Source organism: Monodelphis domestica, chromosome 1 (genome assembly GCF_027887165.1).
Source record: "Monodelphis domestica isolate mMonDom1 chromosome 1, mMonDom1.pri, whole genome shotgun sequence".
Lineage (NCBI taxonomy): Eukaryota > Metazoa > Chordata > Mammalia > Didelphimorphia > Didelphidae > Monodelphis > Monodelphis domestica.
Window position 1 is genome coordinate 584,751,544 of NC_077227.1, and position 23,879 is coordinate 584,775,422.

Sequence of the window (23,879 nt, forward strand, 5' to 3'; positions counted from 1 at the left end):
CCAGATACTTGAATGCTTTGCATCTGTGTGACTCTTTAAGTATGGTTTACCCTTAAATATCATTAGTAAATCCTACATATTCCCTTCTCAAATCAAGTATGCTCTCAGTGTCTAATTATGATTATTTTCATGGATATTTTGTAGAGATGGGAAAGTAAGCAGCATGCAGGTTAATAATTTCATATTTTCTTTTTAAAAAATAAAGTCCTTATTTCTCTTCCTAAAATTTTATTGCCTTCTTCTCTTTTAGATATCTTGAGATCTGTCAGTGCTTTCAAAATCATGTCATCTTCACCTCTATGACTACCTCTGCATTTTTACTAGTTAAACTTTTCTTTCCATCTTTGTTTTCTTTAGTCAGTCAGCAACTATTTAAGTGCCTACTATGTGCTAGGTCATCTGTTCTATTCTATTTCATCATGCTCTCTTACTCATCTGGGGCCTTAAAGTTACCATCTAAATGTGGTAGCCCCAGTGTCATTGATGAGGAAAGAAGTTTATTACAGACATCTCAACAGAACTTTTCTACCTCTGTCTGCTTATTGTCCTCTTTTCAGCTCCATTCTTAATTGCTCTAAATATTATATGACTTAGTTGGATCTTTCACAAAGATTTCTGTAATTTAAGGTTTCATAGCTTTAGATCTTTAAGGGTTATTAGTGATTAATTAGTCAAACTCACTCATATTGTATATGAGAAAACAGGTGCTTAGAAAGGTTGAGAGACTTATCCAAGGTCACATAGGTAAAACGTAACAAATCTAGCATCTGATCCTAGTCCTTTTGAATCCAAATTTAGCTCTGTTTATAATGTATATTGCTTTCTCTTTCTTGTTTTTTTTTCTTTATCTGTTATCTTTTTTATATATAAGATAACACAATCACAATTTTCTGTCATTGCCCTCTGTAAAACTTTACAACTAAATTTCTTTTCTAAAATGTTGTTGGCTTTGACTGTCATGTTTCCTTTCCTGGCAAGGGAAACTATATACAGAATGAATTTATCTAGCTGTTTTGGGCCTCTTCATTGTTATTATTAACATTTTAAAGAAAATTTTGATATTTTTGTCAATGTCTGCTTACTAATTTCCCTTTTTTCTTCATAGTATCAATATATTATTTGCATATATCAGATTGTAGTTAGAGCATTTGGGTGCCATTTCTTCTTATTTAATTCTTCTAATAGGATACAATTTTGATCTTTAATGACCAGTGCTCTCATTACACAGAGAACAAATCATGAAAATAAGTAATTTTATTTTTAAAAAATAATAAATTCATTTTTACAATGTTACTTGATGATCATTATGTCTAGTCCATCTCAACTATCTTCTTCTTTTTTTTAAACCCTTAACTTCTGGATTGGAATCAATACTGTGTATTGGCTCCAAGGCAGAAGAGTGGTAAGGGCTAGGCAATGGGGGTTAAGTGACTTGCCCAGGGCCACACAGCTAGGAAGTGTCTTGAGGTCAGATTTGAACCCAGGACCTCCCGTCTCTAGGCCTGGATCTCAATCCATTGAGCTACCCAGATGCCCTCAATTAAATGATATATTGATTTAGGGTATGACTCTTATCCAAATATGACTTGATACAGGTAACAAATACAAAATAAAGGTAGAAATTTTAAACAAAGAATTGAGATAACAAGTGGTATTTGAAATGGCCACACCTTTTTTTTTTCCCCTCTGCACCTTTCCCTCCATTATCTGTGTATGGGAGATTACAAAAGGTGATGGGGTTAAGAAAATTGGTGATCCTCAGACTAGAATAGCAAGTTTAATGGAAAGAGAGCTGCTAAAATGGTTTTGAATTTGTGCCATATGGCAATGGGTCTTTAAGTGGGAATTATAAAGAGTTTCTAAAACTAAGTGGACAGAAGCTTTGAGCAGAGAGACTACCCTTGATGAACAGGAAGTTGAGATTAAAAATAGACTTACTGCACATTTTTCTGGATAGATGAATGGTGTTCAAAAAAGGCATAGCCTAAGGGAAAAAAAAGATCACTTTACAAAGGGATAAAGTCTATTACAAACATGGTTCTAAGAACTAATTGATCTTTTCAGGAAGAAAAAGCAGCTAAGGATTTCTTTTTCTGAAGGTATGATAATCTAGATATAGGCTCTCTTTTTCTTTTTTTTTTTTAGTTTAATTTTCTTTATTTTATTCCAGTCACAAATCTACATGTAAGTTTTCTAAGCTTACATGATTCATGTTGTCTTCCTTCCCTCTTCACTCCCCTCTCCCATAGTTGACAAGCAATTCTACTGGGTTTTACATGCATTATCACTCAAAACCTATTTTCATAGTGTCCATTTCTATAATAATCTTTAAAAATAAAACCCCCCAAATCATACATCTAAATAAACAAGTGATAAATGATGTTTTCTTCTACATTTCTACTCCAATAGTTCTTTCTCTAGATGTGGATAGCATTTTTTTTTCATAAGATCCTCAAAATTGTCCTAGATGATTGTATTGTTGTTAGTAGCAAAGTCTATCACATTTGACCATCCCAAAATATTTCAGCTACTGTGTGTAATGTTCTCCTGGTTCTGTTCATTTCACTCTGCAAGAGTTCACATAGTTCCTTCCAGTTCTTATAGACATCAACTGTTTCCTCATTTCTTATAGCACAATAGTATTCCATCACCATCATATATCACAATTTGTTCATCCATTCCCCAATCGAAGGACATCCCCTCAGTTTCCAATTTTTTGCCACCACAAAAAGTGCAGCTATAAATATTTTTATACAAACTAGTACTTTCCCATTTTTTTTCATTTCTTTGCAATACAGTTCTAGTATTGGTATTGATGACTCAAAAGGCATGCATTCTTTTTAAACCTTTTGGACACAATTTCAAATTAGCCTCTCATTTTTGAAAGAGCTTAAACTTAAATTTCTGAGGTTTAAGGTAAAAAAGACTTGGAAGATTCCACTCTTCCTTTCATAGGTAAGAGTTCGCATTTCAGTTGAACCTAGAAGCAGGGAGCAAAAAGAAGTTGTACAATCTTTCTCCAAGTAAAGGCACTATTTATTATGACCATCAAAGACAACAGAATAACTGGGTCATAATCAAACAGCAGCTACATCAGACTCTAGGAACAATTTCAGTTAATGACTACCACATCCACAATTTTGAGAAGACTAGATGTCATTAAAGACCAGCAATGAGCATGATCTATAAAAGCAGCTCAAATGAACAATGGCTCTGAAACATTAGAGATACACAGCATCTGTGTTTTACGGTCAGAGATTGGCAGAGTATGTGCCCTTGATGTTTCTACCTTTCTGGGAGAAGAGTGGACAAGTGATGTCTGAAAGGTGTGCAAAAGTGTTTATGAGGAAAGTAACATCTTTTTACTTATCTTCTGTGATTTCATTGTATACCTTAGCTTTGAATTAATTTTGTCCTTGAATTTGCTAATTTAAACAAATATGTCAGTAGGGCTTCATAATCTATGTTTCTATGAGTGGATATAGGTCCATAGAAAACCTTGAATCTGAGGTAGCTTGTGGGAAGACCCATGTGAAAGTTGGGTTGTCACTCCAGGAGCTACATTAATTTAATTTGGAGTTCACTGAGCTGTCTGTAGAAACACTCTCGCTTCTCATTTTCTTTCACAATTGTTGGATATAGATTTCAGTTATTTTCCTAGGAATCTTTTTGAAAATGATAATTTTGATAATTTGAAAATGGTACCAGAAAACCTAGCCTCAGAGTAGCTTTGCCCTCCCCTTACTCTTTCTGCAGTCTCTTTAAAGGGAGTGTTCTCCTTCATATTGGCCATTTCAATTTGTTCCCTAAACTGTTCAAGAAAAGCTATGAAATCATCTTCCTTTCTTTTGCCTTTCAAACTAGAATCACAGAAGGCAAAATTATTTAGGAGTTTTGAGTATTCTAAGAGCTTGGTACAGAGAGGTATACTTTCAATGACATCTGTGCAGTTGCTGCTGTGTGCTCAATGTCTCTAGCCCCTATTAATAGGTATTCAATGAACACCCAGAGCAGAAAAGGAGAAGTTGGGAGCATGCACAATTACAGGTATTCCAGAAGTGGGAAGAAGAATGGTGGAGAGTATTGGACAAAACTCTTCATGGTGGTATGATTGTATGGGAAACTTATATAAGAAGTCTGTAGGGGAAGATGAAGTGCAACCAATGAAGTCATCCTCCAATCAGTTTGATGATATCTCTTATTGTCTGACCCTCCATTAGTTTAGGGAACAAATTGAAATGGCCAATATGAAGGAGAACACTCCCTTTAAAGAGACTGCAGAAAGAGTAAGGGGAGGGCAAAGCTACTCTGAAGCTAGGTTTTCTGGTACCATTTTCAGTCACTCTAGAAAAGGAAAGAGAACCTGGGGCCAAATTTTTTTTAGCTTCTTCACTTCTGCTGTTGGCCATGAGTGGTATATTAGTGGCAGAATTAGTGGAAACTAAAACCCTTTGATTTCTAGTGGGCAGAGAATGAGCAAATGGGCACAGATGAGGTGGATATAGAATAGTGTCATCCACTGGAGTTCCCCTTCCAATGACACATATTCTCGGAGCAGCCAGAACAAAGAAGGATTGCATGACATGGACAGTACAGAATTAGAAGAAAGAGACGTTGTGATGAAGGTCTTGAAGCCTTTTTCTTTGGGAACTTCCCTAAGTTCTAGGACCCCCATTACTTTTGTCTCTTTAACTGGAATTCCCATGGATGTTGTACCCCATTCCCAGTTCCTTCTTGGAACTTCCTTCAACTCCTAAATCTAAGAAGCTCTTATACTCTATGAACCAGATCAAAGTCTATCCTCAGGATGGGGCAGCAGCTTATAAACTCAATGAGAATATAGGAGGGTGTCTCCCAGAGCATCTCTGTGGGGTGACTGCTCATACAGATAAAGAATCATATATTTCTGGATAACTTGTATTCAGCTAGTGCTACTATGGCCATCTCTGGAGACCACTGAGTTAGCTGTTCATGCCCTCTACTTCTAGTACACTTACTTGAGCTGTTGCAACTAATGTCATTAACCTTTGCCTCATCCTCTGAATCCTAGATTCTGGCTCCTCTCAAGTATGCTAAGCTGAATTTGGCTCTGAAAAGAGGCAAGTGCTAAGGGGGCAGGACCCAAATTTGCTAGTGAGGCAGAGTCTCTTTTTAGAGATAAGATTCATTTTAGGGGAATAAATGGGAGAGAGGTTGTTTGGTTTGATCATTTTTGCATTTTGAAGGTTTCTTAAGGGTTGTGAATTTTTAGTGTGGGGTTCTTTGTTAGGGGAGTTCATGGGGATGTCTCAAGGGTGATCTGGACCTTATGCAATGTTTCACCTAAATAATTTTGCCTTCTGTGATTCTAGTTTGAAAGGCAAAAGAAAGGAAGATGATTTCATAGCTTTTCTTGAACAGAACTTTGCATATTACTTCCCAATCCAAGAAACTTCTGAATGGCTCAAAGAAAAAATATTTACAGTACTTCGTAATCTGACTCCAAGTCTTCTTTCTGGATATATGCCACATTTTTCTTCTTCAGGGACTTTTCCTTCGATCATAAGTTATCTGTTTGCTGTCTCCCCCGAATAAATGACATGCTGTCTCTTTCCTCTGCCTTCTGCCAGGGTTTTGCCACATCCCTGGAATATTCTTCTTTCACCTCTTTAAGTTCCTAATTCGAATAAGATGACTCTGTTGTCATCTTCTACATAAGACATTTCCTAATCCCCCCTAGTTTTTAGACCTTTCCCTCATCTGACTACAGACACATACACACATATACATATTTAGACACACACACACACACACACACACATATATATGCACATATATACCCATTGATAATATATTTAAATATGTTGATTATTCATAGAATATAAATTCCTTGAGGGAAGAAGATTTTTTTTCTGTCCCCTACCCCCACTTTATAATCATTGTATTGTCAGTGCTTGGTACACTGTTTGACATCTAATAGGTACTTAAGTGCTTATTAATAAAAATAATTTGAGGATGTAGTCAAAGATCTGTCTTGGGAGGTGGTATCTGAGCTGAGCTTTGAAAGAAGTCAGGAATTTCAGGATGTGGAGGTAAAAAGGAAGGGCTTTTCAAGCATAGGAGACACCCTGTAAAGAGGTACAGAGAAGGAAAATGTGGAAATGCCTCTTATTAGACCAAATTAACTAGACTAAGGGATCCATGATAGGGAAATTGTTCAGATAGGAAGATGGGTACCAGATTAGCCTCAAATGCCAAGCAGGGGAATTTTTACTTTATTGAAGATTTTTGAGTAGGAAAATATATAGTTAGACCCAGGGGTGTCTTGGAACCAGCTGTAACTGTCTCTGATGGTTAAATTTTCAGTGTGAGCATTTATACCTCAGAAATCAGCACATGCTCCCCATTAGATCTTGATTTATTGTTTTTTGAATGTCTAGATTTAAAGGTAGAGTAAATATTAATATTGAAGAATAAACATAAAATTATGTTTGCATAAAATGTTTTCCTCCAGAGAGTCAGTCATTAAGCATTTATTAGTGCACCCCCTAGTTAGACCTATTTCTTTGAGAATATTAATTTGGCAGCCATATGAAAAGATCTAGCCTAAAGTCAGGAAGACCTAAATTGACATTCTACATCATCCATGTGACTCTCAGCAAGTCACAAAATTTCCCAATGCTCTAGGAAATTCTCTAAGACTAGGTTTCAGAAAAGATACTGACTTAACATTGACATGTAACATTTCTTTATCCATAAGTTCCTCATTTTAGTGAAGTCACAGGACTGTGTTCTGTCCCCTAAAAATGATAGATTAGAACTGCAAGAAAGAAGAGCAATAAAAAGACTGTTATAAACATCCTGGCACTGAACAAGGGTTATTAAAATATCAATATATTGTATATATCAGAATGAATGTATATAAGAGGTAAGATTCGAGAGATGTTGCAGACATAGAATTAAGACTTTGAAAGTGATAAGAACTTGGTTTAGGCCCTGGAAAGAGCCAGAGATGACTCCAAAATTGTGAACCTAAAAAACTTGAATAAGTGAGAAATTTTAAATAAGTAGAGGTCTCTGTGTGCGAGTTGGGCCATGAGTTGGACTCTGAGAGATCCAAGGAATTGTAAAAAATGTGTATATGATTACACGCACACAGGCCTGCAAGCAGAAGGAAAATCTTTTTCTGGGCTACAAGAAATTGATTGTACTTTTTTACTTTCAGAAAATTACATTCATATTGATATCAACTATCGTAACCTGCTTGCAGAAAAGAAAAACCCTTTCAGGGAGTTATCTTGCATTAATGTTAGCTTTTCCAAAGAGGGTTTTTTTAAAAGAAGAAAAACAGGAAAACACATATCTTACAAGCAGAACAATTCCCTGAACATGCAGTGTTTTTCAAAGATAAATCATGAACACAAATTTATCCCAAGTATCTAGTATTGGAGGAGAAAAACCACACTGTTCACTGTCTATTTCCCCAGCATTTATTACTTACCCAACATGAAAGGATAATACCCTAGTGATGAGAAAATGGTGCCCAAGGCCATTGAGCATCTTTGAATTAAGCATTATAAATATCCCCAAATACATGTTTAATTAACTAGGATACTTGGTTTATATTAAATCTACATCAACTAATATTAAAAACATACATATTGAGGCTAAACAGCTTAAGAAGTCCTCAGTATCTGATTGTGGAATTGTTCATTTTCAATGCACAGGTTCATTGAATCTTTCCAAATTGAGCTTTGGGGACTAGAGCATTACAGTTGTTTTGGAAAGAAAACTGGGGCAAATTATATTCTTATGCTTCGTTATAAACCCTGCCATTGTTTTAAACCCTGCCATTGTAAACATAAACATCTCACCATAAGAGTAAACTAACAAGACATAGAAAGAAAGAAAAAGAGAAGAAAGAAAAGGAAAGGAGAATAGAAGAATGTGGAAGGAGAGCCAAGGAGAAGAGAAGGAGAGGAAGGAGAGAAAAGAAAGCAAAGGAAAGGGAAGGAGAGGGCCTAAATTATGGATCAATCAGTAAATATTTATCAACCATCTATAAGAGACAGAGGGTTGAAGAAGGGGAACTCCCAGAATTGAGCTGGAATGAATCAGTGGCCTAGAGGCTATCAGCAAAAGGAAAAAGAGAAAGTGGGGTTGAGATGAAGCAGAGAAAGGAGAGATCACAGAGTGTCATTATCCCTGTGGTTATCTCTGAGTAGAACACTTGAGATAAAGCTCCAGGACTGAGGAACTACCAAACAAAAGGCTGCTCTTCCTTCAGTTTCCCCTGTAGGGGAGTGTCCATTAATGATTATTGTAATAGGGGAGTTAGTTGGCTCATGGTTTAGGGGATAGAAAGTCAGGCCTGGAGACTGGAGGTCTCAGGTTCAAATCTGACCTCAGAAACTTCCTAGTTGTGTAACTCTGGATAAGTCACTTAACCCCAACTGTCTAACCTTTACTGTCCTTTTGCCTTGGAACCAATCCTAAGTATTGATTCTAAGAGAGAAGGTAAGTGCTTATTTTTTAAAACAATTGCTCTAAAATTATACTCATTTTTTACCACCATCTATGTATGCAGTAATCTGAATTTTTGCCTGAACAATAAAAAGGTAAGGTTTTTCCTTAGAGATGAACATAAATTCAAATTAGGACAGAAAGTCAAACCTTGTCTAAATGGTAGGAATTTTGCAAAATGGGGTCTCTGAGCCATTGTGATTTTACTCCCAATTTTCTACTAAGGACATTAGGCAATAAAACACATAGAATGTTATACCTGAGGGCCGGAAGACAAGAGTTCAAATCCAGCTTCAGACCCCTACTAGCTATATGACCCTGGACAAGCCACTTAACCTCTGTTTGCTTCAGTTTCATCAACTGTAAAAATGGAGATAACAACATTAGTCTCTCAGAGTTTTTGTGAGAATAAAAGGAGATATAATATTTGTAAGGCATTTAGCACAATGCCTGGCATATAGTAATTCCTGTTGCTTTTGAGTTGTTTTCAGTCATATTGAACTCTATTCAACCCCATTTGGAGTTTTCTTGGCAAAGGTTCTGGAATGGTTTGCCATTTCCTTCTCCAGCTTATTTTACAGATGAGGGAATGGAGGCAAACAAGGTTAAATGACTTGCCCATAATCACACAGCTATGAAGTATCTGAGGCCAAATTTCAACTCAGGAAAATGAGTCTTCAGTGCCTGGTACTCTCTTCTCCATGCCATTTAGTTGCCCATAATAGGTACTTTATATGTATTTATTCTCTTCTTCCCCTCTGCCTACATTCCTCTCCATCCTATTTAAAAGAGCATGGGAAGGACCAGTGGACATGAGGGGTCATCATCTTGCTTCAAGACTAAAAGAAACAGAAAGCTAATTGTTTCATGGTGTAGAGATTAAAATCATAGAGATAAAGGAAGAAAAGAGAAGAGAATATACTGAGATGGCCACTTTACCTAGCATAGAAATGCCCACAATCGCTAGTGTTATTTTTATAAGAGAGCAGCAAAATGGCAAAGTGTACCAGCCTTGGAATCAGGAAAGCTCATCTAGCTGAATTGGAGTCTAGCCTCAGATACTTACTAGCTGTATGACTTTGTGCAAGTCACTTATTCCTATTTGACTCAGTTTCCCGATTTGTAAAATGAGCTGGGGAAGGAAATGGAAAGCTACTCCACTATTTGTGCAAGACAACTCCAAACTGGATCACAAAAAGTCCAGCACAACTGAAAATAATCAAAGAACAACAAAAATTGTGGAAATAATCATAAATTTATACTGTAAATTAGGTTTCAAGTCTTACTCTAACACTTATCAGTTGTGTGACCTTATGAGCCCCTCAACTCTTTGAACTTCAGCTTTTTAATCTTTTAATTGAGAATAATGATACTTTCACTATCTACCTCAAAGGATTATGAGGAAAATGTTTTATAAATCATAAAACATTATGGCAATGTAATCTGTTATATGCAGGGTTATCCTGAGGATCAAATGGGATAATTAATGCAAAGTCCCTTGTGGGCCATATAAATGTGGCATTGATGTCATGTCATCCAGTATAGTTCAAGTTTCTAAGAGGAAAGGTGATCCGTAGTAGAAAAGTATTTGTTTTCTTGAAGCTGAATGGGATTCTGGTAGAGAAGGAACCCCAAAATTTGGTTCAAAGAGCTACAGTCCAAAAAGAATTTGTTAAAGGTAACTAACTCCCAATGGCTATAGTTAGATAAATTTCTGGTAGTCAGAGATCAATCAATTTATTCATGACCTACCATATGCTAAGTACTGTGCTAAGTGCTAGAAGTGCTACAGAAAAAGACAAAAACAGGCCCTTCACTCAAGGAATTTACAGTCTAATGTGGGAGACAATGAGCAAATATACAGGATATCTATGGGCTATATATAAGCAGGATAAAATATAATATACATTTAATAAAATATATACAGAATAATAAGGGGGAAATTAACAGAGGGAATGGGAAAGGCTTCCTTTATGAGGGGGTGGTGGTTATTTGGGACTTAAAGAAGGCAGAGAGGTCAATAATTTCATGAACAAAATCCCCCTCCCAGATTAAACTCGTCCCCACTAATCTTCTCATCCCTCTGTTGCTAACTCAAACCTTGACTGACACACTTTCTTCAACATTCCTCTCCTCCCTGTTGGAAGGGCAGGAGGGTAGAATACTAAATCTCTCTCTTCATTGAAGGCAGAAACTGGAGTTTTGTGCACTCCACTATGCACCTGCTGCTCTCCCTGGTTTCAGCTCCAAGAAACAAGATATCCACTGGTACACTTACCCCTTGGCTGCCTCCTTTTATATGTTGTTTCTCCCCACTTTCCCAGTTTCACTATGAGCTCCTTGAGGGCAAAAACTCTTTTTTCCTTTATTAATTGTATCCCCACTGCATAACACAGTGCCTGGCATGATGTAATAGGTACCAATGTTGGAACTACCAAGTTAAACTTGAAATGTATATGTTTTAAAAACTGTATGTAATGGAGATTCACAGTCTCATATATGGTGCTTCTTTTCCTATTCTTTGAATGTGAACATGTTCATTAATGATTATCAAGATCATAATTATAAAAGGACATTTAAAAAATAGATTCACTGAATTTGAAAAAAAGTAGTTAGTCATAGGGGAGAAAGAAGAGCTTTACATACATAGGTAATGGTCAAAGAGAATACCTGGAGCCAAGAGACAGTGTTTTGTTTGTAGAACCACCAAGAGGCCAGTGTCAATTAAGGAAGAGCAGTGGTGGGGAGTAAGGTATAAGAAGACTAGAAATGTAGTGCCAAACAGAGCATTTTGTATTTGCTCCTGGAGGTGGTAGGGAGCCATGAGAGTTTATTGAGGAGGGATAAGGAGTGACATGGTCAGATTCGTGTTTTATGAAAATTACCTTAGTGGATGAATGGAGGGTGGATTGGAGTGGGGAAAAGACTGGAGGCAAGCAGACCCCTCAGCTTATTCAGTTGTTTCAGTTATGTGTGACTCTGTGATTCCATTTGGGCTTTTGGGCAAGGATAGGTGGTTTGTTATTTATTTCTCCAGCTCATTTTACAGATGAGGAAACTGAAGCCAACTGAGTTAAATGACTTGCCTATGGTCACATAGCTAGTAAGTATCTGAAGTCAAATTTCCCCTTAGGTCTTCTTGACTCCAAGCCCCCTGTTTTTTCCACTGTACCAGCTAGCTGCCCCAGACCCCTGGCAGGCCCTTACAATAATACCCAGGAGATCAGGTGCCTAGTCAAGCAAGGAGTCTAGAAATAATCTACAGTTAAGGGATAAAGGACCAGAAGCATGGGCTACAGCAAGAAGGCAGATACCCTAAAATTTGTTCAGGAAAAGTGCATCCTTATGGCATTATTCAAAAACAATCTGCTATTAGTTAATTCAGGTATGAACTCTCTGACAGGCAGAACCCCTTCACAGGGTCAGGATTGCCTCTGCAAAAAATGGAAAGAGGGTCAAGTTTATCTTTACTATTTTATTCTCTTTTTTGTCCTCTTACCATTTCTTTAAAGCATGCAGTATAAATTAGTTTTGTCAGCTGGCTTTCCAGAGACCTGGAAGGATGAAAGGAATAAGTATGTAGTGACTAAATACTTTGTCTTTCCAAAAAGATTTTATGTTTGAAAAGCAGATTGTGTGGAGAGGATGATGATTAACATTAAGAATGAAGTGCCAATAGCAGAAAGTCAGGCATAAATGGAAAATAATTTAGGACACGGAAGTCTTTAATCCTGAAATACCTTGAAATTCTCCTACATGATGACTGTCCTGACCATTTGAAGTAGCAAGGGGGTGACCACTGGCATTTCCTGATGAGCTTGCTGGGAGGTGAGCCTTTGTTTGGGGCTATTGAAAACTTCCCCAATGGAGGTTATAGGTGGCTGTGCCTATGGGCTCCTCCTTAAGAGGTCTAATAACATCTTGTTAAGTGTCAGAAACAGCAACCAAGATGGATGACTCCTCTAAGTGAGAGCCTACATTCTAGAATCAAAGCATCCCAGGCAATCTTTACCCAGGAAGCTGGGGTTCAAGAACACTCACCATTTGGCCCCATGCCTCCCTTCTCTCAGGCTAAGGTGAGTCTACTCCCTCATGAGGCTGAAGCCAACAACTTAGGGTCCAAGAACTCTCCCCTTAATCTGAGAGTATCTTAGTGCTTGTTGGCTTTGCTACTGATATGTGCCTTAAGACCACCATCATTAAATTGCTTCTTTGGTAACAGGATTACTAGGACCCAGGTACATTCTTTCTTTTTTTTTTAATAATCTCTTACCTTCTATCTTTGAAGCAATATTATGTATCAGTTCTAAGGTACAATAGGGATGAGGGGAAAGCATTGGGGTTTGAGTGACTTGCCGAGGGTCACACAGCGAGGAAATATCTTAGGATCAACCCAGGAATTCCCATTTCTGGGCTTATCTATTTAATCACTGAGTGATCTAGTTGCTCCTAACCCAGGTTCATTCTTAATTCTTCTTCTTTTTCGTAATCTCTCCTGAATACAAGAAAAAATCAAAAAGCACAAAACATCCTCCAGATCTTTTTATAGGCCAGTGTAAAGGAGTAGCTCTTTTCATATAGTCTATCCCACATAAATGAGAGTTATTCAATCAATTCATCTCAAGGGAAGTCCCGATTACTGAGAATTAATCAGGAGATTATCATCAATGAAGTGCCAACAAGTCTGTCCATAACCTTCTTAGGGAAATGCTGTCAAAAGTACCAAATAAAAGCTCATCTTCCCGTAACATCTATTAGTTGATCAAAGAATACCCTTGACCAACCCTAGAATATATAATTAGAAGAAACTGGAACAATTATATAGTGGGCACCATTATTCTTATAGCTATTTAGGTTTACAACTTCTAACTTATCCTTGATTTAGCAATCTCCCTTACACTCTACACAGACAGGTTGTCAAGTTTTGTTGATCCTATTTCCTTAATAACTCTCACATCACTCTTCTCTCCAATCACATGACTTCCACCCTAGTTCACGACCCTTCTCACTTCAATCTCTGATTATTACAAGTCTCATAACTGAATCCCTCCCCCTATTTCTTGTTTTTTTTTTCCTATTCAATCCATCCCACAGGCAACTGATATATTAGTATTACCAAAACACAAATTTCTACCATGTTACTCTTCTGTGCCAAAAAAATTCAATAGCTCCCTGTTGCTTTAAATTAAAAAAAAAAACCCGGCAGCTTATAATTTAAGATTCTCTACAATTTTCCTTTTACATTTACTGGCTTTATCCACATTACTTCTATTCTACTCTTTTGTTCCTAACAAACTCATCTTGCTATTCCATAAACTCAATATTCTATTTTATACCTGCTTCTCTGTCACATCAGACATGCTTTCCCACCTAAACTCTGACTCTTAGCATCCCTAGATTTATTTTTTTGTTAAGGATCAGATTCAGTAGCTTAGTTTCTAATTGTCTCAATGGTTACTGACCACTCCCTCCTCAAATTTTCTTTTTTTTCCCTTTTTTTTCTTTTCAGAATATTTTTCCATAGTTACATGATTCATGTTCTCTCCCTCCCCTTTTCTCTACCCTCTCCCAGTGTTGCGAAGCAATTCCACTGCTTTATACATGTCTTATTACTCAAATCTATTTTGTATTATTCATATTTGTAATAGAATAATCTTTTAAAAACCACAACCCCAAATCATATACCCATATAACAAAGTGATGAATCATATATTTTTCTTTTGTCTTTCTACTCCCACAGGTCTTCCTCTAGATGTGGATAGCATTCTTTTAAATAAGTTCCATGGGATTGTTCTTTATCATTGCATTGCTATTAGTAGCAAAGTCAATTATATTTGATTGTACCACAGTGTTTCACTTTCTGTGTACAATGTTCTTTTGGTCCCACTCATTTCACTCCGCATCAGTTCACAGAAGTCTTATAGGTTCATATAGAAATCAAGCAGTTCATCATTCCTTACAGCAAAATAGTATTCCATCACCATCATATGTCATAATTTGTTCATCCATTCCCCAATTGAGTGACATCCCATTATTTTCCAATTTTTTGCCACCACAAAAAGCACAGCTATAAATATTTTTGAACAAAATTTTTTTATCTCTTTTGGGTACAAATCTCAAAGGGCAGGCAGTATTTTAAAGCTCTTTGGGCATAATTCCAAAGTCTTCCAGAATGGTTGGATCAATTCATAATTCTACCAGAAATGCATAAGTGTTCCAATTTTGCCACATCTCTAACATTTATTATTTTATATTGGTCAATCTGAAAGGTGTGAGGTGGTACCTCAGAGTTATTTTGATTTGCATTTCTCTAATTACTTCCTCAAATTTCTTGTATTTATTGATCTTTATATATCTTGTAGCCCTTATTAAATTGTAAGCTCCTTTAGGACAGGAGCAGATTCATTCTTTGTCCTTATAGCTCTAGACTGTAGGATACTGACATGCACCAGGAAAGTATTTAATAAATGCTAGAAGAGGGGTGGGGCAGGAAAAATAGATAGAAAATCCCTTGGGTGAGGAACCATTGATAAAAATCAGCATCTTTTCTATAAGTGATAGTTTTAGACACTGGCCTAAGTCAATTAAAGAGTAAGTGACTTCTATTGGGTCACACAGTAAATATTAGTCAGAATCAGGAGCTGAATCCCTATATTCCTGGCTCTTAAGTCAGTTCATTTTCCATTATACAATATTATCAATAAATGATTAACAAATGTAAAAATTATTTTTAAAATAGGTGCCTCCTACATAGGATTTCAAGCTCGTGTCCCTTCAAACATACTTTGATTTTAAAATTAAGAATGGCATCAAGAAGTTGATGACTAAAGTGCTCTTCCTAGTTAAGGAAGCAAACAGTCAAAATCACACATGTTTTCAAAGTCTTCAGTCCTACATTAATTCTGGTCTTCTGCATTCTCAACTTTATCATCCTTAATGCCAGAAGACATCTTTTAAGTGTCTGTAAGGTGCTAACTCTGTGGTCAGCACAGAGAGCAGATACATGCCAAAAAGATATATTTCCTACCCCTGTGGAGCTTATATTTTGGTGGAGACATGACACATGTGCAGATTACCTATAATACAAACTGTTATATTCTAAGAACATAACAGTGAGATGTATTATTTAGGGTCCAAGGAAAAAAGGTCTAATCAACTTGGGGAGGTCAGAGGCCATTTAGAAAATAGAGAAGAAATGGAATTTAATCAGGGCATGAAAAGATAAGTCAGACTTTAAAAGGCAGAGGCTGAAGAAGGGAGGGAATTACAGACCTAGAGAATGGCATGACTGAGGAAATGGGAAAGGGTCAACACTGGGAATGTAGAAAGTAATTGTTCTTGTTTGGCTATAGCATAACTTTACATACAATAATGATAATAGCTAACACTTGTATCATGCTGGTAGGTTTACAAAGCACTTTATATACTGAATCTCACTTGATAATAATAGCTAACATTTCAATAATGTTTTAAGGTTTGCAAAAGATTTTACATATATTATCTCCTTCAACCTTCATAGCTTGAGAGGGAGATGGTTTTATTATCTCCATCTTACAGACAAAGAGCAGGAAGCTGCAGAGCTTAGGTGACTTTCCAGAATCACAAAGCTAGTCTGAGGCAAGGAGTTCCTGACTTCAAAACTAGCACTATACCAAGCTCCCCTATAACATAACAATGGAGGGTCATAAAAGATAGGCAAAGAAATTTAAACTAATTTCTTGGGGAGGTATTAGAATATGAGTAGATGATCTTGAAGGTTTCTTTCCCTCTAAATCTAATAATACTATGAATTGAGCTTAAAAATATCAACTATCAACTTGAGGGGGATAGATTTTAGTTCAGAAAGAGTTATTCATTTTTCATTTTCAAAGAGGACCAATGATATCATGGGGTAATATATTGACTTACTAATGCATTGGATTTAAGTGAGGAGGAGTTACACAAAGTTGTCAGCCTCAGTATCTCTTCCAGCCATCAAAGTGGCAAGACAAAAGTCAAGATGATGGGTGATTTCCAGGGATTCAGTGGATGGCTTTGGGGTTGCAAAGAATAGTCATAGAGTCATCAACTCAACAATCCTTTGGCAGCAGCTATGCCCTCAGTCTGTGCCTGGAAGAGTTTCAGGGCCCTTGGCAGAGAATTGAACTTAAATACTAATGGTGAGACCTAGTCCCCTTTCCCTGAATGCAGGAGAAAAACCCCCCATGTATTATTGATTCTCTGCTCAGAGGGGACCCTGAGTCTACCCATTGCTTTTTTGAATTGTATGCATTTTTTACATTTTGAAAAGAGGAACCAGGTAGTCACCATCATTAAGGTTTCTTGAGCTGGGATGTAGACTTGGTAGATATTGTTACTTGAAGTAAATTTCAGTTAAAAAGTTAAGTTCTCAATGTTTGTCCAGTAAAGCCTGATTGTTTTTTTTTCATTGCTCTGGGGCTATGTTGCTTAGTATAACCCAAGGCAGTGCTTGAAGGGAACATGTGACCAAAAAAAAAGGAAAAAAAAAAAGAAAAATGAGTACTGGAAGTCAGGAGCTGGGGTTACCTCCAGGATTTTGAAGAAAAGGTAAGTAGGCCAAGTGCTGGCTCTCTCTTCTTTTGAGCCTCCATCTCAAACTGATGGGAATAGACATTTCCTTTGGGATTGGTCAATGGTCAGAAAATGAAATCTCTCCAGGGCAGCATGTTCTGCTCATATAGGCAAGGTTTGTTGCTGAAGGAGCAGACACTTACCAATTGGTTCCCAGATGATAATCAAATTGCTGAGGACCCTGGCAGAGCACTTCTCCCAGATATGAGGAGGGGAAGTAGGGGTCATGGACAGTCCCTAAAATGGAGTCAGTGGAATGCAGTTATAAATGTCATTGAATGCAACCTGCTTGGAATGGGAAGAAAGGAGATAATCTTAAAAATCCAAAAAGGATAGAATCCAAAAGGTAGTGGTTAAATTCTGGATAGTCCTAGGTCTTTTTAGCAGGGGAGGGAAGAGATGGTGATAACAAAAGAAAATGGGGAGAATGGGCTCTAAGAATTGCTATTTAATGATATTGATTCTGGATTCCCAGATTGCTAGAATCAGAAGCAGATTCTCAGTTATTTTTCCTTTTTAACACTTTGTTGGAATATTTATTAAAGAAATGTGTCTTCCTTTCATTGTCAGCATAATGTATAACTCACTAACAGTACAGTGTAGTGGAACTGGGAACACTCTAGAATTTGAGAAGTGAAGTGAGTTTGAACCCTAGCTGTCATATACTAATGGAATCTTGGGCAAGTTACCTGATCATGGGAGTAGGGGGTTGTCTTCAGTTTTTCATCTCTTATAGAGGTGGGGTTAGACTGGCTGATCTCTGAAATCTCTTAAATCCTTTGAGGTCTAAATCTATAATCTGATGATCAGACAAGATTGCATGGGAAAATGCTTTGCAAACCTTAAAGGGATCTCTGTAAGTGCTATGAAATTATATTATTGTTGCTGTGGTTACTGTTATTCTATGATCTTAGAGACTATTAGTGCAAGATGAACCTGAACATGAATCTCTTTTTCACCATACCTGTCTATTGTTCATCCACTTGCAGATGTCCAGTGAGGGGGAACACACTACCACCTAAAGCAATCCATCCCACTATGAGATTCAATTTAATTCAACAAATATTCATAGGAAGACCCAGAAAGGAAAGTTCTTGCTTCCAAAGTTCTTGAAATTGCCAAATGATTCAACATCAGAAACTGGTATGATTTCTTCAGTGATGGTGATGACATTAAAGAGATATTACATCTGCTTTTACTTTGCACCCTAATGACCATGTGATTTACAGCTGAAACTTTCCATGTGTTGTCTCTCTGTTGAATGGGATTCTTTGAGGACAGTGTCTACCTTATTTTTCTATTTGTATCTATAGTGACTAGCATATTACTTTGCACTTAGTAAGTGCATAATAAATGCTTTAAAAAAATTCATTCATTATAAAGCTTATACTATGTGGAAGTCATAGGTCCAAAGGATAGAGATAAAAACTAAAATTATTCCTGCCTTCAAGGAACTTCCTTTCTATGCAAGAGGTATAACATGTATACTAGTAATGAAATATAAAACACATAGGAAATAATGCAAAATGTTTTCTAGAAGGAAAGAGCATTGATATCAGTGGGGATCCAGAAAGACTGAAGGTAGTACCTGAGCTATGTTTTAAAGAAAGCTACAGATTCCTTCTGCAAATGGTGAGTGAGTATATTCTAGGAAGAGGTGTCATGGCTTAACAACCTGTTCTCTAAAAGTGCTGGACAGATTTTAAATGTAATCTGCGTTAGTAACATTTTCTCTATCATTTGATTAAACCTAGACCAATGGTATCCAGGTCAGACAGAAATGGAGGTCATTAAACTTTGAGTCTCATATTGACTTAGAAAACCACACATTGATATTATTTATGTTCTATTGTATTTTATTTTGTTAAGTATTTTCTAATTTCATTTTAATACAGTTCAGGGCCCATTCAGGAGTGTTTCTGCATTCATTGATGCCCTAAAGGCCGAGCATATGACACTTATGGTTTGGAAAATAAACAAAATAGTAAAACAAACCTCAATTTGTAGCATTTGCTCATTTCTATAAATGCCACACTAAAAATTTAGCAAGAGTTTCTAGAGCTGGTTTGAATTGTCTCTAAGTACACCCCTAATTCCAGGCATAAGGGACCATTCAGGGAATGATATAGGGGAAGGAGAGATAATAATGTCTTATACTACCAATGGCTAGCAGATACATATTTGAAATGGAGAATATGAGAAGGGGAAGAATATGAAATAAACTTGGAAAGGAAGGTGGGAACCAGATTGTGGAGAAATTTAAATATCTGGCTAAGGATTTTGTAATTTATCTCAGGAAGTTTTCCCTTACTTCCTTAAGATTATTTTTTTGCAAATAATACTCAGGGCTCCTAATTTTAAGTATGAATCTCTCTTACAAATGACAGTTGTTCACAGACTTGAAGCTAACTCTTATGTCTTCCCTGAGTCTTCTCTCTCAGGATGATTCTTTTACAGGCACAGAAGCCAGCCATGTATTCTAAGTCACTCTAGAGAATAGAGAGGTGAAGCTGCAAATGTGTTCCTAATGCTCAACAATATTCAGAATGATTTGTACCTCAACTTCCAGGGAAAAGAGATTTATTACTTTAAAAGGACAGTCAAAAAAGGATCGCTAAAGCCCAATAAGAATAAAATAATAACAGGCAAAGCTTACTTTCTTTTTTGAAGGATTAGTATACTTATAGAACCAGGCATGGATATGTATATACCCCAGTTGTGGAACACTCAAATAGAAATTGGGGCCTCTAAATTGCACATAAGAATCCTATGATGACTTGGAAAACTATATGACATCATCATTGTTCTATTTTGTAGGATAGCTAGGTGGAAGAGTGGATAGAATGCTGGAGTCAGGAGGAATCTTCTTCTTGTGTTCAAATCTGGCCTTGGAGACTTACTCTCTGTGTGATTGGGAAAATCTTTTAACCCCATTTGCCTTGATTTCTTCATCTGTAATGAGAAGGAATGGAGAAGCAAATGGCTATTCTAGTATCTTTGCTATGAAAACCAAAAATAGGTCACCAAAAGTCAGACATGATTGAAATGACTTGACAACAAAAATATTCTTTCGTGTTTTTATTCATTTTGTTAAACATTTTAAAATTGCATTTAATCTGGTTCCCTTCACTCTTGGGAGCATTGTGGCCACTGAGGTATTCCAATAGCTTCAATTTCTTCTGTAAAATATATGATATCTAAATTTTGGCTCCATGAATAAGATGGAAAGGGTTGTCTGGATGATATCAACTAGACCAAGTCAGATCCAGTCAAATAGTTAGACAAAGATTATAAGATTCAGAGATGTAAAGGATCTTAGACATCATCTATTGTCCCTTCCTTATTTTACAAATGAAGACTTCGAAGTCTAAAGAGTTTAAGTGACTCAGAAGGGAAATGAAATGGCATATCTGGAAAGGACCCTAGAAAACATAAAAGACAGAAGAAATAGCTTTCCTGATAGCAAGAACACTATATTTGGGATCAGAAAAAACTGGGTTAGAATCCTTGCTTTGAAACTTATGACCTTACATAAAGATGTGTAGGTCTTTCTCTGTCCTCCACTTCCAATGGCTTCATATCACCTCTGGAAACAAAAGGAATTCCTTTCTTTGTCATTTCAGAAGCCCTTCACAATTTTGTCCCAATCCACCTTATCTGTTTTATTATAGATGATTCTCCTTCAAGCATTCTGTTATCCAGTCGCACTGGCTTTTTTGTTGGACCTTTCCACATAGTACTCCATCTCCAGTCTTTATGCCTTTGTTCTTAACTAGCCACCATCCTTGGAATGCTCTTGCCACCCTTCCCTTCCGTGGAATCCCTGGTTTTCATTAAGACCCAGTTGAAGCACTTGTTTTGCATGCAGCCTTTAATAACATTTCCTTCCTGGTTATCTTTTATCTGCCCTTTTTGTGTTTTGTATGACCATATGCAAGTTGTCTCTCCCACTCAGATATGCCTTTACTATATTCTTTGTCCAGTGCTCTAACCTCTATATCCCCCAGCTATTTTAGCCAGTGGATAGAGTGCTGAAAGTCAAGACAAGAAGACCTAAATTTAAATCTTACCTCAGCCACATAATAGTTTTGTAACCTTGGATAAGTCATTTAACTTCCTAACCTCACTCAGTCTCTTCATGTCTAATATGGAGATAATAATAGCATCTAATTTATTGTTTTATTATGAGAAGCAAATGAATTACTAAACCAGCTATGGACTCCATGCCCTTTCTGGGCACCTTCCATATTGATTCATAGCCTTGACACTGAATGTAATCAGAAATGTAGAAATCTCTCTATAATGCTTTGATCTTCTGGAAAATATCTCTTGGGTTCTACCTGAGGCTTTATCCTTCCCTTGGGAGGGTAGCGTCCTCTTCTACTAAAAAGGAGGCCTTTCTACATCTGGCAAAGCAGTATGTACCTTATGCCACTTGTGTTTTCAAACCACATGGTTCCAACAAATTAACAATGAGATTAAGGTGTGTGGAGAATGGTTAGCTTTCCTCTTTTCTGACAGTATGACCTGAACCCTTTGTCTGGATCAAGCATCTCATAGATATGTTCTGTTGGTCAGCAGAGAATCAACATAAAACTCCCAGGAAAAATCCAAATGTGGTTGTCCTGATGGCAGGTCAGGGGGTATCCACTTTGGATCAGAAGCCGGCCTGTTACGGCTATCTCTGCTGCTCATGCTAACATTTTCCACAAATTTGGATGGGCCTCATCTTGGCAGCTTCCGGTCAGAAATAACATCTGGCAGTTATGCCTGGAAGCAGATAGGAAGCTGCAATAGCTATGGCCACAGTGGAGCTGGCTGCTATAAGCACAGCTTGTTTCTACTCCTGCTCCAGGGAGACCAGGAGGGGAATGGGAACAGGGTCCCAGCTGCAAGTTTAATAGCCCTGGGTCAATTCATTCCCTCTTAATCTGTATAGAATTTTGGATCTTTCTGGGACTGCCCCCAAATGGGCTTTGTGCAGAGCTGCATATTAAAAGACAGATAAAGTAATGATGGGAAAACAGAATCCACTAGAAAGAAGAATACCTGAGTTTGAGATGCAGTTTCAATGCCTACTAGTTGAGTGACCAAAGACAAATAATTTCAACTGCCTAAGCTTCTAAATTGTAATATGGAGGACATAGTATTTTCTCTCACTATTTCATACTTTGTGTACCTTAAAGGATAATAGGGCTGGGAGATAATAAAGAATAAGCTGAGAAAATGGATTGTTTTTTTCCTGAAGTCAAACAGTTTGTATATTCTAAATTATTTGTGGAAGGGAAAGAAAAGAAAGCTGTATGGCTTTGGGTTAGGGATAAATGGTATCATAGATTTAGAAATGGAAGGAACCTAAGAGAAAGAAACTGAAGCCCAAATTCACACAAATAGTAAAGGACTGAGTTGGTATTTGAATTCAGGTGAACTGACCCCAAGCTAACCAATTTTCCCTGAATGATGCTTCCTTACTGTATGGCTTTCTTATTATATTTCAGATCTTGGATTACTCCTGGTAGGAAAATGTTGGGTAGTCTTGTTAGCAGCCAGTTAGCAAGCATTTATTGGGTTCTTATTATGTGCCAGTCCTTGTGCTAAGATCTGAGAATATAAAGAAAAGGGACAGAAGGGAAGCTCCTGAGGAAAGGAGGATGCAGGTGTAAAACATCTTGTTAGTGAGCTAGAAGGGAACTGGCTCCAAACAGTGTTCTAAGCATTCTAACTGGCCAAACTCCATTCTGCTGGAGTTCCTGGGGATAAATTCCAAAAAACGTTGAACAGAGTCAGCTAGAAAGGGTTGAAACTCTTACCTTCTTGATGTACTGATGTGATTGGTCTCCTTTCCTTTGCTCTCAGAGTATAGAATTATTTTCCCATATAGCCTTTTCTTTACACATATTAAAGGGTGAGGATCAAAGGTGAAAGGCTAGAGTAATTTCTTTAGTGGAAAGGAATAGACGGTGGGGAAGGGGGATGATAATGGCAGTTAACTCATCTTGGAAACCACTTCTGTGTAGTGTAGCAGATTTAATTAAATGTAGCCAATATTTGTTTATCAGCTCCTATGCATGAGCTGGGCACTCTGCTAGACATTGGGGATGCAAGATAAAAAGTGACACCATCACTAAACTCAAAGGCATTGAAGTCCTACAAAAGTGGAGAGAAGAGGAATGAAGATATAAGCACTAATATTGATGTTTAAAGTTCAAATGGGTAAGGATATGGAAGGTAGTCTAAAGGCTATGAGAAATTTGGAGAAAGGAGAGAGAGATTTGAACTGGGAAGTACAGAGGTAGCAATCAAGAAAAGCTTGTAAGAGCTGCACTGGAGCTAGAACTTCAAATAAGAAAAGAAAGCCAACAGATGGATATATTGAGGGAGGACAAGAGTAAAGCAATACAAGAAACCTTAAGTGCCTTCTCCAGGTACAAGATACTATACTAAGAAAGAGTGATATAAAATTTTATAGTCTCTCCCTTCAAGAAGCTTACATTCTGCTAGATGTAAGACGAAGGTAGGGGAACTCATAAGGTTTACAAATAAATAAATGCAAAGGATTTCAAGAAGGGAGATAGTATAAACAATTGTGAGGGATCAGGAAATGCTTCACAAAGGTGATAACTAAATTGGTTAATGATGAAGATAGATATTCTGAAAAGTAGAGATGAAGAGAAATTAAACTATAGGCATGAGGAAGGGGTTGCATACAGGATTGCCATGCATTGATCAGGGAAGAGCCATGAAATAGTTTGAGAATCAGCTGCTATTCTAGTTTTATCTGGAAT

The 23,879-nt window shown here is 37.1% G+C and overlaps 1 long non-coding RNA gene across 1 annotated transcript; it reads left to right on the forward strand.

Moving 5' to 3' along the window:
• Positions 1 to 2,164: 2,164 nt before the first annotated feature.
• Positions 2,165 to 18,376, forward strand: LOC130456538 (uncharacterized). The gene is made up of 3 exons (XR_008915556.1): positions 2,165 to 3,326; positions 16,955 to 17,070; positions 18,084 to 18,376. It is a non-coding gene; the product is annotated as an uncharacterized LOC130456538 (long non-coding RNA).
• Positions 18,377 to 23,879: the final 5,503 nt, after the last annotated feature.